The following is a 14345-nucleotide window of genomic DNA, read 5'->3' on the forward strand; positions in this document are numbered from 1 at the left end:
AATGTTTTGATGTATAACTTGTTTATATGATGCTATCTATGGGAGAGAGGTCAAATGGAAGTAGTATACATATTGAAGATGATGTGTATAACCTCGAACATTAGCACAAACTATATGGAAAAGAGATATTTGTGGTTTACCAGTGAATAGAATAATAGAATTAAAAGTAAAGAAATTATTTTATTTACAAAATAATTACTTGACCAATTAGGGCCAAGATCCTAGATGTTTACTCTAAGTTGGAAAAGTATATTGTGGTCTTAGCTGATTGAGTAGAAATTTTTGTAAAGGCATGGTATTTATGCAAAGGATATCTTGCAAGATGAAGTGTACATTTTTTATGTGCACGTGATGTGTATTGTAATGGGATAAAGTTATATGTGAAGTGACATATGAAAAGTTTTTGAGAACCTAATTTTGTGATCCAAGATTGAACTGAGGTCATAGATCAATTGAAGAAGAAGTTATAGAATCTATACATCTATATTTGAGGATCCTAAAGTTTCATTACTTGTTTGGGCAATGAGCTCTTCTTGTAATTGAAAGTGCATGTTTGGGTAGTGAGCTCTTCTTACATCCATTGTACTATAACTCCTAACAAGGTCCATCCTCTAACAAGGAACATCTATATTAGTACATCATCTAGTGGGTATCATCCCCATCAAGGTTTTCTATTATCCAAGGTTTCCCTAGTTAACAAAATATGGTGTTATGAATTCTCTTTATGCATGGTTATTATTACTATTCAGCATTACCTATTTACTTTCTTATGCATGGTTCAAAGTAACAAATAATATTTTTTTGGCAACAAAAGTTTGTAAAATACTAATTGACCCCCTCCCATCATTATTTTCTATTTCTCACATTATATCTATCTAGGTATGTTGCATCAAAGTAGAAACCCTAAAATGATGGATTAGTTGCCTTCATGGCTTCTTCAATTTTCATTATCTTGCTCCATCTTTGGGTTTTATCCCTACAAACCTCTATTTCTAAATAACACATTATGTAGTCCTCTTCCCAATTTGGTTTGTTGCTAGGGGGGTGTTCTTTCTCATGTCTATTTAAGAAAATGCCTCACTAAATCATTTGGATCATAGGTGCTAGTAGGGACTGAGGGAATCTTAAACTCTCCCATGCACTAATCTATCTCTTATATAGCATTTTTTTCTATTAAAAATCACCTACCTTTGTATTCCTTGCTAAAAAAGAGCCTTTCTTAACTATAGGACCTAAATATTCTTTATTCATCATTAGAAATTGCCAAAAGAATTGTAATTGGCCTAACCTTTCAAGGATATATTTTGGTAATACATGAGGTGGTTGTGGACACCCAAAAACCCTTATAATTGAAAAAATTTCAGAGAGAAACAAACTAGCCCAATCATGACCTAGTACCCTATCCCCATTTGGGCAAGAAGATAGTCTTATTAGCATCCTTACCCCTCTAGGTACTCTTTTAGTAATATCTACTAACATGTTTGTATTAGGAAAAAAAAATCATTTTAAAAAGTAATATCAATGGCATATGAATAAAACCTTTGCCAAAAGTGAGTCAACATCTGCATAGGAAAGTTCACTCCATTCTCTTCAGTGGCTTCAATAAATTCCAAACTAATATGCCCTATGTTCTTGTACGGAATGATGTGCATCAGTAATGAGTAATGGATGAATCTATTCCCAAGTTCTCCATTCTGAGCGACAACAATTTCATCATGCATCCTATTGATGATATACTACAAAAATTCATACCCGACATTATGACTTGGATCCTGAATATCTAAAGCAATGATATATATGTAACTTGGAGCATTATTTGTGCCATTAATTCATAGCACCTTCTTTATTTCAAAAATGGTTTACCTAAAATACTTGTAGGAAAACTCAAGTGACATCAAGTATCCTACCTTCTTTGGCATCTCACCTTCTCTAGCTTTGATTTGGGAATGTGCCTCTTCATGACTATTCCAGTAAAGAAACTCTTAGAATTTTTGAAAGTTTCATTCATCTTCTTATTTTCAATTTCATTTGTCATAGGTCCTCCTATGTCAAAGACCTAAATGAAAGTCTCCCTATCTAGTCTGCATAGGATGCTCATATCCTTCCTATCAAAAGCTTTAGTTATTGGATTGTTGGATTTGATCAATGCCTTTATTAGATCAACATCCACTATTACTTCTGGCATTATCAATTTTTCCATATTCCTAATCCATGTGTTACAAATTGGTGACTTTACAAACCTATTTTGATAGAAATACTAGAAAAGCTCATTTATATTTGTATTAGGTACAATGTCATCTCTGTAGAAAGGGTATGCATCTTTGAAAACATGTGCATTCAAGGTTTAAACATGAGAAGACATTGGAAGGAAATATACCCACTCCTCTGCATATAGGGTTGTCAACTTTGGTTTAGCTTGTTCAATAGCTTGAGAATACTCTTCCCCATCAATCTAAGTTATTATCTTGTATTTTTCTTGTGCCATGATTCTAAAATCAAATTCTTACAAACAAATGTTGTCAATATCAAACTTCTAAAAGCTTTTCCAATCTTTGCAAATTCTACAAATCTCTTAGTGCTCACAATTCTATCTCTAGATTGTGCAAAATATTGTAACTTAGAATACATTTAAGCCAACCTATTAATAGAGAAAAAATGTAGAAAAGTTATCATTTAAGTCTATTTATGCCAATGTGCATAAAAAATCTCAATTTCTATAAAAGTACCAAAATCTACTTGTGTTGCCATCCTTTCCTAACTTTTTATGTAATTTTGATAGGATATCATTTTTAAGTCATAATGAGGCTCCTTGATAGTCATTTTGGCATTAAAAACCATCCTCACGACCTAGTGACTCCCTTTGTTTATTGTTCTACAGTCATTTTCTGCTTTGGCACAGTAACAACTAGATGACCATAGCTTCAAACCCTTTTTTCCACTTCATAGTCTATCTAACATTTTTGGCCATTGATTGCATGACTGGCTACCTTAAATATTTAACCTCTTTTTAACATTAATTGCATAGTTCCTTCATTTCATTAACATTTACATTTACTATTTGTGATTGTATGAATACCCCTAGCAATTGTGAAATTGTGGCTTTGCACACCTTTCTCACTTGTAAGTTTTTATTCCTATGACTATATGATCAAGATACTATATATAGTTAAACCTTAATACTTTTTTGGGGCATAGCTTAGCTTATCTAATAAAAATTTTGCTTCATGACTATGTGAGAAAAGGTTTTTTTATGTTCTTTTAACCTAGGTCACTTTGCAATTTATCTTTACTACTATTTCTTTAACATCATGACTACACAACCCTTTACATTCTTCTTTCAAATTTATTGAATCACATGGTCGCAATTTGATCATGTATTACATTTATTAACTGCACAACCATGTGAACAAGTATCTTTTAGCTATTTTCTCCATGTCACAGCTTGTTTTAATCACTTTCCTCTTATAACTATGATAGTACAATCACATGCATTTTCTTCTAACCTAACCATGTCACTAAGTTGCTAACATAAGATCACTCTTATTTTCTTTGATAGCATGACTGAGTGAAAAAATATTTCATGCACTTTGCAATAGTGATTGCTAGGTCGCAACTTATCATCTTTACTACATAACACAAATCAAGGCACTCTCACCTTACATTTTTTAGATAATTGGCAAAGTGAAAATGAGGGCTATCACACCTTAGGGATGGAAATAACTAGTTATTTGATATTATACTTTAGAATTCCTTCACTCACACTCTTTTCTTTAGATCCATCCCTTATAGCATAATTTAGCAACAAAATTTAGAGACACAAATATTGCAAAATTTCCTCCTTGTTTAATGTTCTTTGAAACTAATACATTATTGATATAAACTTAGGAATAACTCAAGTTATGATAGAATTTTCATTGAAGATCCATTTTGCATTCTCAAAATTGCACAATGGTATTAATATTCTTTGAAACTAATACATATTGATATAAACTCAAGAATAACTCAAGATATGATAGAATTTTTATTCAAGATTCGTTTGTATTCTCAATGGTAACATCAATGGGAACAATATGCATGCACTTGTCATGCTTAATATCGGGGCATTGGTGAATAGAAACAATGTCACCCAAATGAACCCTAAGAATTTAGTATCCAAAACTATCTCTAACATAAATAAGAATGTGAATTGGTTTTCTATTGCTAGAAATTTATTTTCTATTGTTTTAGCTAATTATTCAGTTTTGGTTTCCAGTAGAACATGTTTCCAATTTTCTATTACCAACAGTTCTAAAATAGAAAAATCCACATGCATATGAAGTGCACAAAAAAAAAAAGTATCCAAGCTATAGGATTAGCCATAGGAAGGGCAATATAAAAATATATTTTTTATTAATTTTTTATAGGCAACAATATTATTTTGAGGAAATATCTTGAGAAAGGAACAAGAATCATTGAGTTTCAATTGGCTTGATGATACACTCTTTGACAAGTGGGTAACTAATTATGCTTCACCATTAACATAGTTATTGAAAGAGGTAATTGAAGGAGAAAGAGTGGACAAGTATATTTCTATAGCAAAGGTGTAGTTAATTAAAGTATGGGTGCAAACAATGAGATTAGATGAAGAAAAACTAGTTGCAACTATAGACATGGTAGTTCAAACTAATGATATGGAAGGGGACCAACCAATTGTGATAAATATCTAGATTATTGAACCTGATACATCAAGTATAAGCCAAGTAGTTCCATGGTTGGAAGATAAATAGATGCAACAAAGCCAATCACCAGATATAATGGATTAGCAAGCAATTGCTACAACAAAATTGTTCCCACCACAAGAAGATCAACGATAAAGATATTCTATTGTAAAGTTACAAGCGAGCACAAAATTTTATCTTTTTGTGATAGCGATAGATTTTGTCCTTTTATCTTTATTTTGCTCCGAGGATAGTTTTCCTTTTCCCTCTATGCTCATAGCTTGTTGCATCTCACATTATATAAGTGAGTTCCCAAGGCTACAGGAGGGTCTGAAGTCTATATAACTTTTAGTGTTTATGCTATTGTCTACAATTGGTCCATTTTTCTTTGTGTTAATTGTATTATGTATTCAATATTTCAAGTCTATTGAATGACAAGTATATCATATCTAAAGTTTTTATTGAGTTTATACTAGTAATGTATTAGTTTTGAAAAATATTAATACAAGGAGGAAATTCTAAATATCTATGTCTCTGAATTCTGTCTCCATTTTAATATGCTTGTTACTTTGGAACTAAGTGAGAAAATTTCATAAAATGTAATGTAGCTTAGATAGGTTCTATGTCAATTTATTATTGATTTTAATTCAAGGGAATTAAGTAATTGCTTCCATAAATAGGGTTTCAAAGCATGTGAGATGGATATCATAAGAATGGGGTTTAGGGTTAACAGTTGATAATTTTAATTGCAAGGCAATTATATAGGTCAAGTATTTACTAGTGTGACTCTGTTTAACAAATGTATAAGGCACTGCCCATAAGTTGTGATGCAATTATTTGGTTATGAAAAGTACATATAAATCAAATCAATTTTACTTTTTTGAAATGAAGAATTAAACTATTGGTCTTCACTTATTTGTAATAATATTTCTCTAAATTATAGATAACTATTGTAATCAAGGAGTTATTATAAATCTAAGAAGAATTGTGACAGTTATCTACTACAGGGGATAGATCTAGAAAGAAGAGTGTGAATGAATGAACTACAAAAATGAATATCAGAAAATATCTAGTCATTCTCATCCCTAAGGTGCACCCACCTTGACCCTACAGAGCCTAAAGTGTAGAGAGTCCCTATGATTCTGTGAAAGTTGGTCTAGATCTAAAGAGAAATTAGTTGAATATAGGAAGTAGCTAACCCTTAGACTAAGCCTTGTCTTCTACATCTAGTATTCATTTATTACCATGCAAACTTGATAGGGATATGTAAAAACCTTATTTGTTCCTTATATCCCTAAGTCCTTTTCTTTTACATCAAATGAAGATTTTGAAGTTGTGACAATGCAATTGCCTCTTTTTGCTTTGTCGCCCCAATTTATTACTTAACTCTTAGAGGGGTCACAAAGGCATGACATAATCATCTCAACAATCAGCATAGCTTCACAGCTCAGAAGGATAGCTTTTAGTTTCAAGTTGCAAATTTGCAACTAACCATACATCACATGGTCATAGGTCAAGTTCTAACTTAAGAATTCTCAAGAGGCCCATCATTTTCATAACCATCAGATCTTGTTAGATTAATGGCTAGTGTATTTGTGCTTTCTAAAGACCCACAAAGTTTAGTCAATATGGGAGTATAAGATTTTGACATGTGCCTTGGTGGGCCAAGTGCATATGAGGTCCTCATCACATCATCACAAGGGTTAATAGTAAGTTATGACTTTAAAAAATTAAGCTAGAAAACCTAAAAAATTAAGTGGGAAAACTCCCTCGCTTTCTTAAAAATTTGAACAACGTAAACCCACTTTTAGGAATCTAAGGTAAAAAGTCATTAGGGTAACAAAATTTTAGGGATTTCAAATGGATAACTAGATTTTTCACTGTAATTTTGCAAAATTTTAAAAATGTGAAAAACTAGGCCAACATTTTGAATATGAATGACCTTTGAATACACCATGCATCCTTATGTTCTTCCATGATGACCATTGTACTTACTATCAAATCTCCTTGCAATTAGAAACCTTTGAACTCAATTTCAATTCAATCTATACATACACATATATATAAAATAATTTCATATAACTAGCTAAAATTTGTATTCGAATAATGTAGGGAGCCATGACAAGATTTGTTAGATTCACAAATAGTGATCTAGCAAGCCTTGTAAAGAAAGTTGCATTTCTTAGTCCTATTGCTTATCAAGATCATGTTATTTCAATACTTTAATTCATATGCATACCAACTTTCTTTAATGTTTACCATTTTTCTTGACAGATATACTTGGCTCTAGGTATCTACGAATACAATACATCAATGTAAGTTGTATAATCAATAATTGAATATCAATACAAATTTATGAATACAATACAATACAAACTTATGAATATCAATATTGCATTTTACATTCTCTCTTTTATGCTGATTTAATCATTCTTTAAATCACATTTGGGATTTTCCATTTATTTTAGGGGAAATAGTAGCTAGGGATTTTAGGCTATGGATCTAAAAAAAAATTCTAGGAGTTCAAAAAATGTTGATCTTTAATTTTTAGTGAGCATTTAATAAGTTTTTATGTATATTTCCAAATATTGAATATATGAAGTAATTGTATCCATTTGAAGTACACATTCATTAGGAAGGTGTTGCAGAGATAGTATTGGATTTGTACATCACATGGATGGACAATAGTGGTGTAGTGCAAAAAATCTTCTTCCAAGATTTTGTGTTGCTAATTATATTTTTAGTTATCATAGACATAACACTTGTTAAATTAGGATTTGTCCCTCCTATTTATGTGTCACAAACATATAGGTTGTGCATCCTTAATTTAGATATCATGAACATCTAGGATGCACATTTGTAATTCAAGAACTCATGAATAAGGTCATTATGTTAGTAGGCTACATGAAGCTGAATGATAGGATACAAAAAACCTCTACTTCCAATACTCATTAACCATTTCCATTAATTAGGAATTTTTTTTTTAGACTACATATGTCTAAGCTTATGATTGTAGTCAACATCTTTTGGTTAGAAGTTAAGCTTAGGTGCACTACTTCATAGGTTGGGGAGCTAATTGGTGGGATCCAAAGGAAGTTAATAGATGTAGACTATTTCATATTTAGTTTTCAAAGGAGTATTCCTTTGATAGATGTTGACTAGTTTTGATCGATACATTACATTGAAATGAGCTTCAAAGTTTAAGTTGTGATAATGTGAAAGCTAACTAGAGTAGTCCATTTTTCACCATCACAAATGATCAAGGTTAATCTAGGGTCAAGTTGGCAATGATGCAGAATGCATTGTTTGTATTGTGGCAAAGAGTTAAGTACAAACCCTAGTCAAGGCTACATAGTTGTGCAATCATTATTCGCATCATTGCAAGTTTATTTGTTGAGTTAAGAACCTAAGTCACAATGGTGTGATGGAATTTATTCTAATGGTTATCACCATTTTTTAGCATTCAATTAAAAGAAATAGCAAGCAGTCATAGTAGAGCAATCAATGGTTGAAATTTATCTTTGTAGCTTTATAGGTCTATACAGTCAATGAAGAAATGAAGTCACAAAGTTGCAATGGCATAAAAAAATTGGCTGTGAGATAGTTATCTTTTCCATTTCACTACTTTAGAACTACCAGACATTATGTTTGGTAGTTGGGAAGCAGCAATTTTTTTTGTAAATAAAACAATTTGGTCAAAATTTCAACCAATGCATCAACCAATCTTGGTGGCAATTTTTACCAAAGATTTTTTCCAAATTTGACCAATGCATTAACCAACATTGGTGGAAATTTCAACCAATATTGGTAGAAATTTTGACCAAATATTTGTCAACATTTTTACCAATGCATTGACCAGCACTAGTGGAACTTTTGACCAATGTTGGTCAAAATTTTGACTAATGCATTCACTAGGATGCAATGAAAAAATAGTTTAATTTTGACCAATACAAGCTTTGGTCAAAATTTTAATGATAAAAATAGAGGCAAACCAATTGGTCAAATATTAGATCAACTTGGGTCAAAAATTTGACCAATTTTCATTGAAAAATGAGTCAAATTTTACTAGTGTAGCTCTAGTGTCCACTTTGGGATACACGTGCAAGGGATGGTGATTTCATAGTATTTACATATATATTTGTGTAGTAGATAGTAAGGGTACTTGGGGAAGCTATCACAAGATTGGCATTTTCAATTAAGGATATGTTAAGACCTAAAGAATGTTTGGTTGTCAAAATCACTCGAGGGAAGAGATGGGTTGATTAACAAGAATTTTCTCCAACATTCTATAAATTTTTTTGGCCCACACATGCCCAAATTCTCAAGTGGATCAAAGTCTACCTAAAGGTTCCATAAGATGCTCCCATAGTCATGGTTGTTGAAGATAAAGGAGACTTAAAAAGAAATTTTTCATATTTTTAAGTATTATGCATTTATACTTTTAGTTAATAGTTAGCTATATTTGTGCATGGGTTTGAAGCTATGTTGCATATTTTCATTTTTATGAGAAAAGGTACCAATACCCTTATTTAAGAAGAAACAATTTAAAGACAAAAAAATCTTAGACAATACATGATATGGTGTTGTTTTACTTGACAGAAGTATTTTTCCATTTTGTTTAATTATTTGTTTTGGATATGCAATGAAAATAATTTGTTGTGTTTCCTTATGAAGGAAATTAATAAAATGATGATTCTATTATATTTATGATGGTTTATGGATTTCCAATTACTCATGTTCTTTATTGTCCCTTGATATTATACTATTAATTTGATGGATCAAAGTAATGCATGAATTTGATTTATTATATATTTTCATATTGAGTTATGGTATATATCTAATTGGTCTCCTTTTATTTGAATTCATTTAGAATAAGGATTGAATTTATTTTAGATATTTCCAATGGTTGATGAGGTGCACTCTATCTTTCAAGGTTTTATGATAAGATTATGTAGGGATTGACTCTATATTGCCCAAATGGAATAAGGACTAGTCTTTGTATATTTATTATAAGTCCATATGTATACTTGTAGACCAATGAAATTATATCCACACATATTACATAAGTCTATTTTTAATAGTTCATTCACACTTAAAACATTTATACATTTTGATTTCTCCTTGAGAATTACTTGTCATCATAAGAGTATTAGTTATAAAGTCAGCATTATTAATTTTAAGCTTTCCTTAAGGATAATAGGTAAAATTACCAAGGTTTTGTAGAGCCTAAAGTGTGGATATTTAATAACTTATAATTCAACCTTCTTTGTTGATCAAAATTGTGTTGGTTTCCCAGCATCAAGTGGACAAATTTTGTACAAATTCAACAAACAATTTTGTGAACCAATAGATTGGTGATTGGATAGAGTTTCTTACAACTAAGTTTGTGAAATTACCTAGAGTTTCACTTTTCATAAATCAAAATAGAGAAAAAATAATAACTCTTTTTCAAAGTGCACTCTACTAGAAGGAAGAGTTCAAAAGACCTAGTGATAATTTTCTTAAATGTGGTGGCTCTATTCAAGTCATTCAACAACCAAAAGAGGTAAAATAAAATTGATGTATACATCACAAAGAAAACCATTAATACCTAATGGTATCTTACCATTAGATCTAAGAAGATTTGATTATAAACCAGATGGAATATGTTTAGCTTTGATTAACAATGTACCAATGTTTTATGGAAAATTGAAACAATCAATAGGTAACCATTTAAATGCATTCTATGCATTTACAAATAGGAATTAGATATACAATGAAGGAAGCATAATGATACTTCTTACTAGATCATTGAGAGGAAATGCAAGGAATGAGTATGAATCTTTGGTCTTTATAAGCATCTCATCCTTGGTGCACTTGGAGGATTAGTTTCTCTATACCTTTCAAAAGGGTGGCATAGAAGATTGGGATCATGAAAAAGATAACATATATGACTCTCAATTTAAAAACACACAAAAAGGAGATCAATTCATGGAAAGGGAAAAGGAAACCCTCCATAAAGATGAAATTTTAAAGTTTCTAGAGGAAGAATGTCAAAAGAATGTCCTAGAATATAATGCTATATTTTTACAAATAAATGATATATTATTGATGAAATGGCCTTTGATAATGGAACGGATGATTAAAAAAATTACAAGTTGGTCTTCTAGTATATGATAAACTAGTCTGATAATGGAAAGGAGGATTAAAAAAATTATAGGTTGGTGATCTCGTGTATGATGAAATTAACTCAGATAGTGATAGCCTAGAGTAGTATGACCTATACACACTATGAAACTAGTCATCCCAACACTACTATTTGGGCCTGAATTGCAATGTAAGCCATCACAATCATGACAAAAACCTATTGCCCAAGTGACAATACCACAAATTGGCTCCCATCAAATGAGTGTCATACCTTTTTGTGACAAATTGTGATGGACATCTTCATATTGTCCTAATTACAATAGTAGACCATCACAAATATGACGGCTTAAGTTTTCAATCTTTTGTTGCAATTGTGACAAGTATACGACAATAATGTTGTGGGAGCAATGGCTACCAATTAGATTATTGCATCATAATTGTGACAAGAAAATGATGGAAATGTTATGGGAGTGATGACAAGTTGTCACAATTGCAACAAGTTGCTGAATTATTAAAAAAAACTAGTGCCAAACATTGAATTATAATTTGGTATTATCTTCTTTTTTTTTTGGTTTCTTTTATGAGCCAAGACAAATATATAGTAGATCTACTAGTGGTGTAATCCCCTCCTATTTTCTAATCTGTATTTGGATTCCTATAGCTATTGATTCTTTTTGTTTCTTGTACGAGCCAAGAAAAATATAATAGATGGATTCTTATTCTTGGCTGTGATGAATGTAACCTACTCATCAGATTGAGGCTTAGGAGGACAAGACTTTGTAGATACCAAGACTAAAAGAATGATTCTTGGATTAATAATGTTGGACACTTTATAGATAACTACAACAATAGTGTTGGAGACTGTATTAATAACTACACTCAGATAATAATATTCATAGACTCCACACTTTTCCTCTCTACAAAGGAAATAACTATAACTAAAGTTCATAACTCTACAAATTTCCTAATATATGCCAAGTTTTGGATGGTTATAAATTTGAATGGAACGAAGTTTATTTCCAACATAACATAAAAGAGAAAGAGAAATAAAATAGGAGCATTCATGAAATTTTAATGCATTAAAGTGATGTTGACTTGTTCAGTGTGTATGGTAGGTATATTGATAGTGGCTGAAGAAGATCCCTACAATGAAAATGTTGTATCAAGAAAAGATGGTGAATGTGAGAAGGAAATTGATGTATTTTTTGACATCAAAAATTTGGTGGTAAGACATAGGGATATTTTTGTTACATTAATCCCTGTGATGGCATTCTATGTGACATAGATGGTGACTATTAAGGAACATGAGGGTGTGTATTACAAGAAGGGAAAGTGTGATGGGCAAGGCTACTACTGCTATTAAAAATTTGAGTAATCTACTCCTCCTTCATTGATATCGCTAGCCTAATTCTATAAGACTTCTTCAACTTCTCAAAATAAATTAAGTTAGATATTGCAACCAATCTCTTGATTTCTTTGCTCCTTTATTTCTATGAGACTTCATGAACTTCTCAAAGTAAAAAATCTATTAGAGTTATTGTTATTATATTATATGTTGATAGATTTTAATGACCTTTCATGTTTTTTATTTTTATGATGGCATACATATGCATTGGATAACAAGTTGGATTAATTGTCATATTCTTTTAAGAAGCAATATGTGGTGTTCTAAACATGGTTATAGATTCTGCATCAATATGAAACCAAGATATATATTAACTTATTAGGTTTTAGTTATGTTCTTACAAATATGATTATCTTAATAATAAATCACAAAATGTAATTTAATCATTTCATTATACTATGATTCAATTCTATTGAACCTTTTCATCAATGTGTTAGATCCACTCTTTGGGATTCATCTCAGAATATATGTATTCTAGTGCTCTACCATTCTAATGATAATCCATAGAATGTAATGCAACTAATTCTACACAATAAAATCTAAGAGTTTTATATACTATTTGATTCATTTCAAACATACAATAGAATTGTATCCAAAACAAAGATAAAACATGATTGCAGATAAATAGAAATGATAGACTACATTAGCGAGGAATAATTTGAGGAAATCCCATAGAAAGCCATTCTTTTGAATACTTCATACACTTCAACTAAATTTCATAAATTAATGAGTTTGACTTAGAAAGTAGACATGAATTCTAATAGAAATATCATAATTTGACACAATTCAAAGAATACCACCTATTTATCATGAATCTATCAATTATACAAAATACCTTACTATTAACTAAACTTGCTAATGCAAAATTGTAGATGTGAGTGATATCATACCATTGATTTGATAAACATTATTTGATTGACTCCAAAATTAGTTTCATGAGTAAATCTAAATCTTGAAAGGTCTGCAACATAATAATCAAGAAAAAAATTCTACCTTTGAAGCATAATGACCAATTACAACCTCATTTGTTGCCAAGCTCCACCTTAATGGTGTTTCATGAGAAGCTATGAACATGAGCTTTCTATGTATTGAAAAAATTTGAGGCTCCTCAACACTACTATCTTCTTCTTTGTAGGCCTCCTCCTTTGGATATTGAAGGAAAGAGTCTCCTAAGCTCTCACATATAAAAAGCTCTACAACTCTTGTTTGTCCAATAGTAAACAAAAGCGAGATAAATCCCAACAGCATCAATTTTACAAGCAATTGAGAAGACACAAAGCTAAATACTTTAATTATTTTATTTACATCGGATCATAATTTCCCATGATGCTATATTTCTCTTGTTTATATGATGAATCATAGAATGTGATCCAAGACATTGATACAAAAATAACAACGCAATCAAATCCAGAACCATAAATGATAGGTTCATATGAATTGTGGAAATCTACTTATTCTTAGTATGTTATCTATTATTCATTAGAATCAAGTTCATAGGAATCTTGATGGAAAGAATAATAACAATATAACTTAATGTAATTTTATAAGATTGAATATAGCATTAGTAAATCATTCACCTTCTTTGATCTTATCTAGTTCTTTTCTTAGGATTTGTTCTTGCATTTCTTTAGCCACCAAATTTGAAAGATACAAAAAGCATTTCAATTCATTATGGTCTCAAGTTTCCATAGTTTATTTTGTTGAATAGATTATTTCTAGATTGAATTATATTGAAGTTTGTGTATTGATATTCTAAATTACATTTTATGATCCATCATCATGTTATGTTTCTATCGTGTTGAAGCTTTTGTATCAAAACTTTCAATTACTTCATGGTCCAACATGAGGATGTGGATTATATTGAAAAAAAATCATCACCATTCTAGATCATACTAATTTGATCATTTCATCAGAATATGATTGAATTGTGTTGAACCTTTTCATCGATGTATTTTACTCCACTCTTTGGGATTCATCTTAGAATATATATTCTAGAGCTCTATCATTCTAATGATAATCCATAGAATGTAATACAAATACTTCTACACAATCAAATCTAAAAGTTGTATATACTTTCTTAATCATTTCAAACATACAATAGAATTGTATCCAAAATA

The sequence above is a fragment of the Cupressus sempervirens genome, chromosome 11 (genome assembly GCF_028749045.1).
Source record: "Cupressus sempervirens isolate cs-2001-9-10 chromosome 11, ASM2874904v1, whole genome shotgun sequence".
Classification (NCBI taxonomy): domain Eukaryota; kingdom Viridiplantae; phylum Streptophyta; class Pinopsida; order Cupressales; family Cupressaceae; genus Cupressus; species Cupressus sempervirens.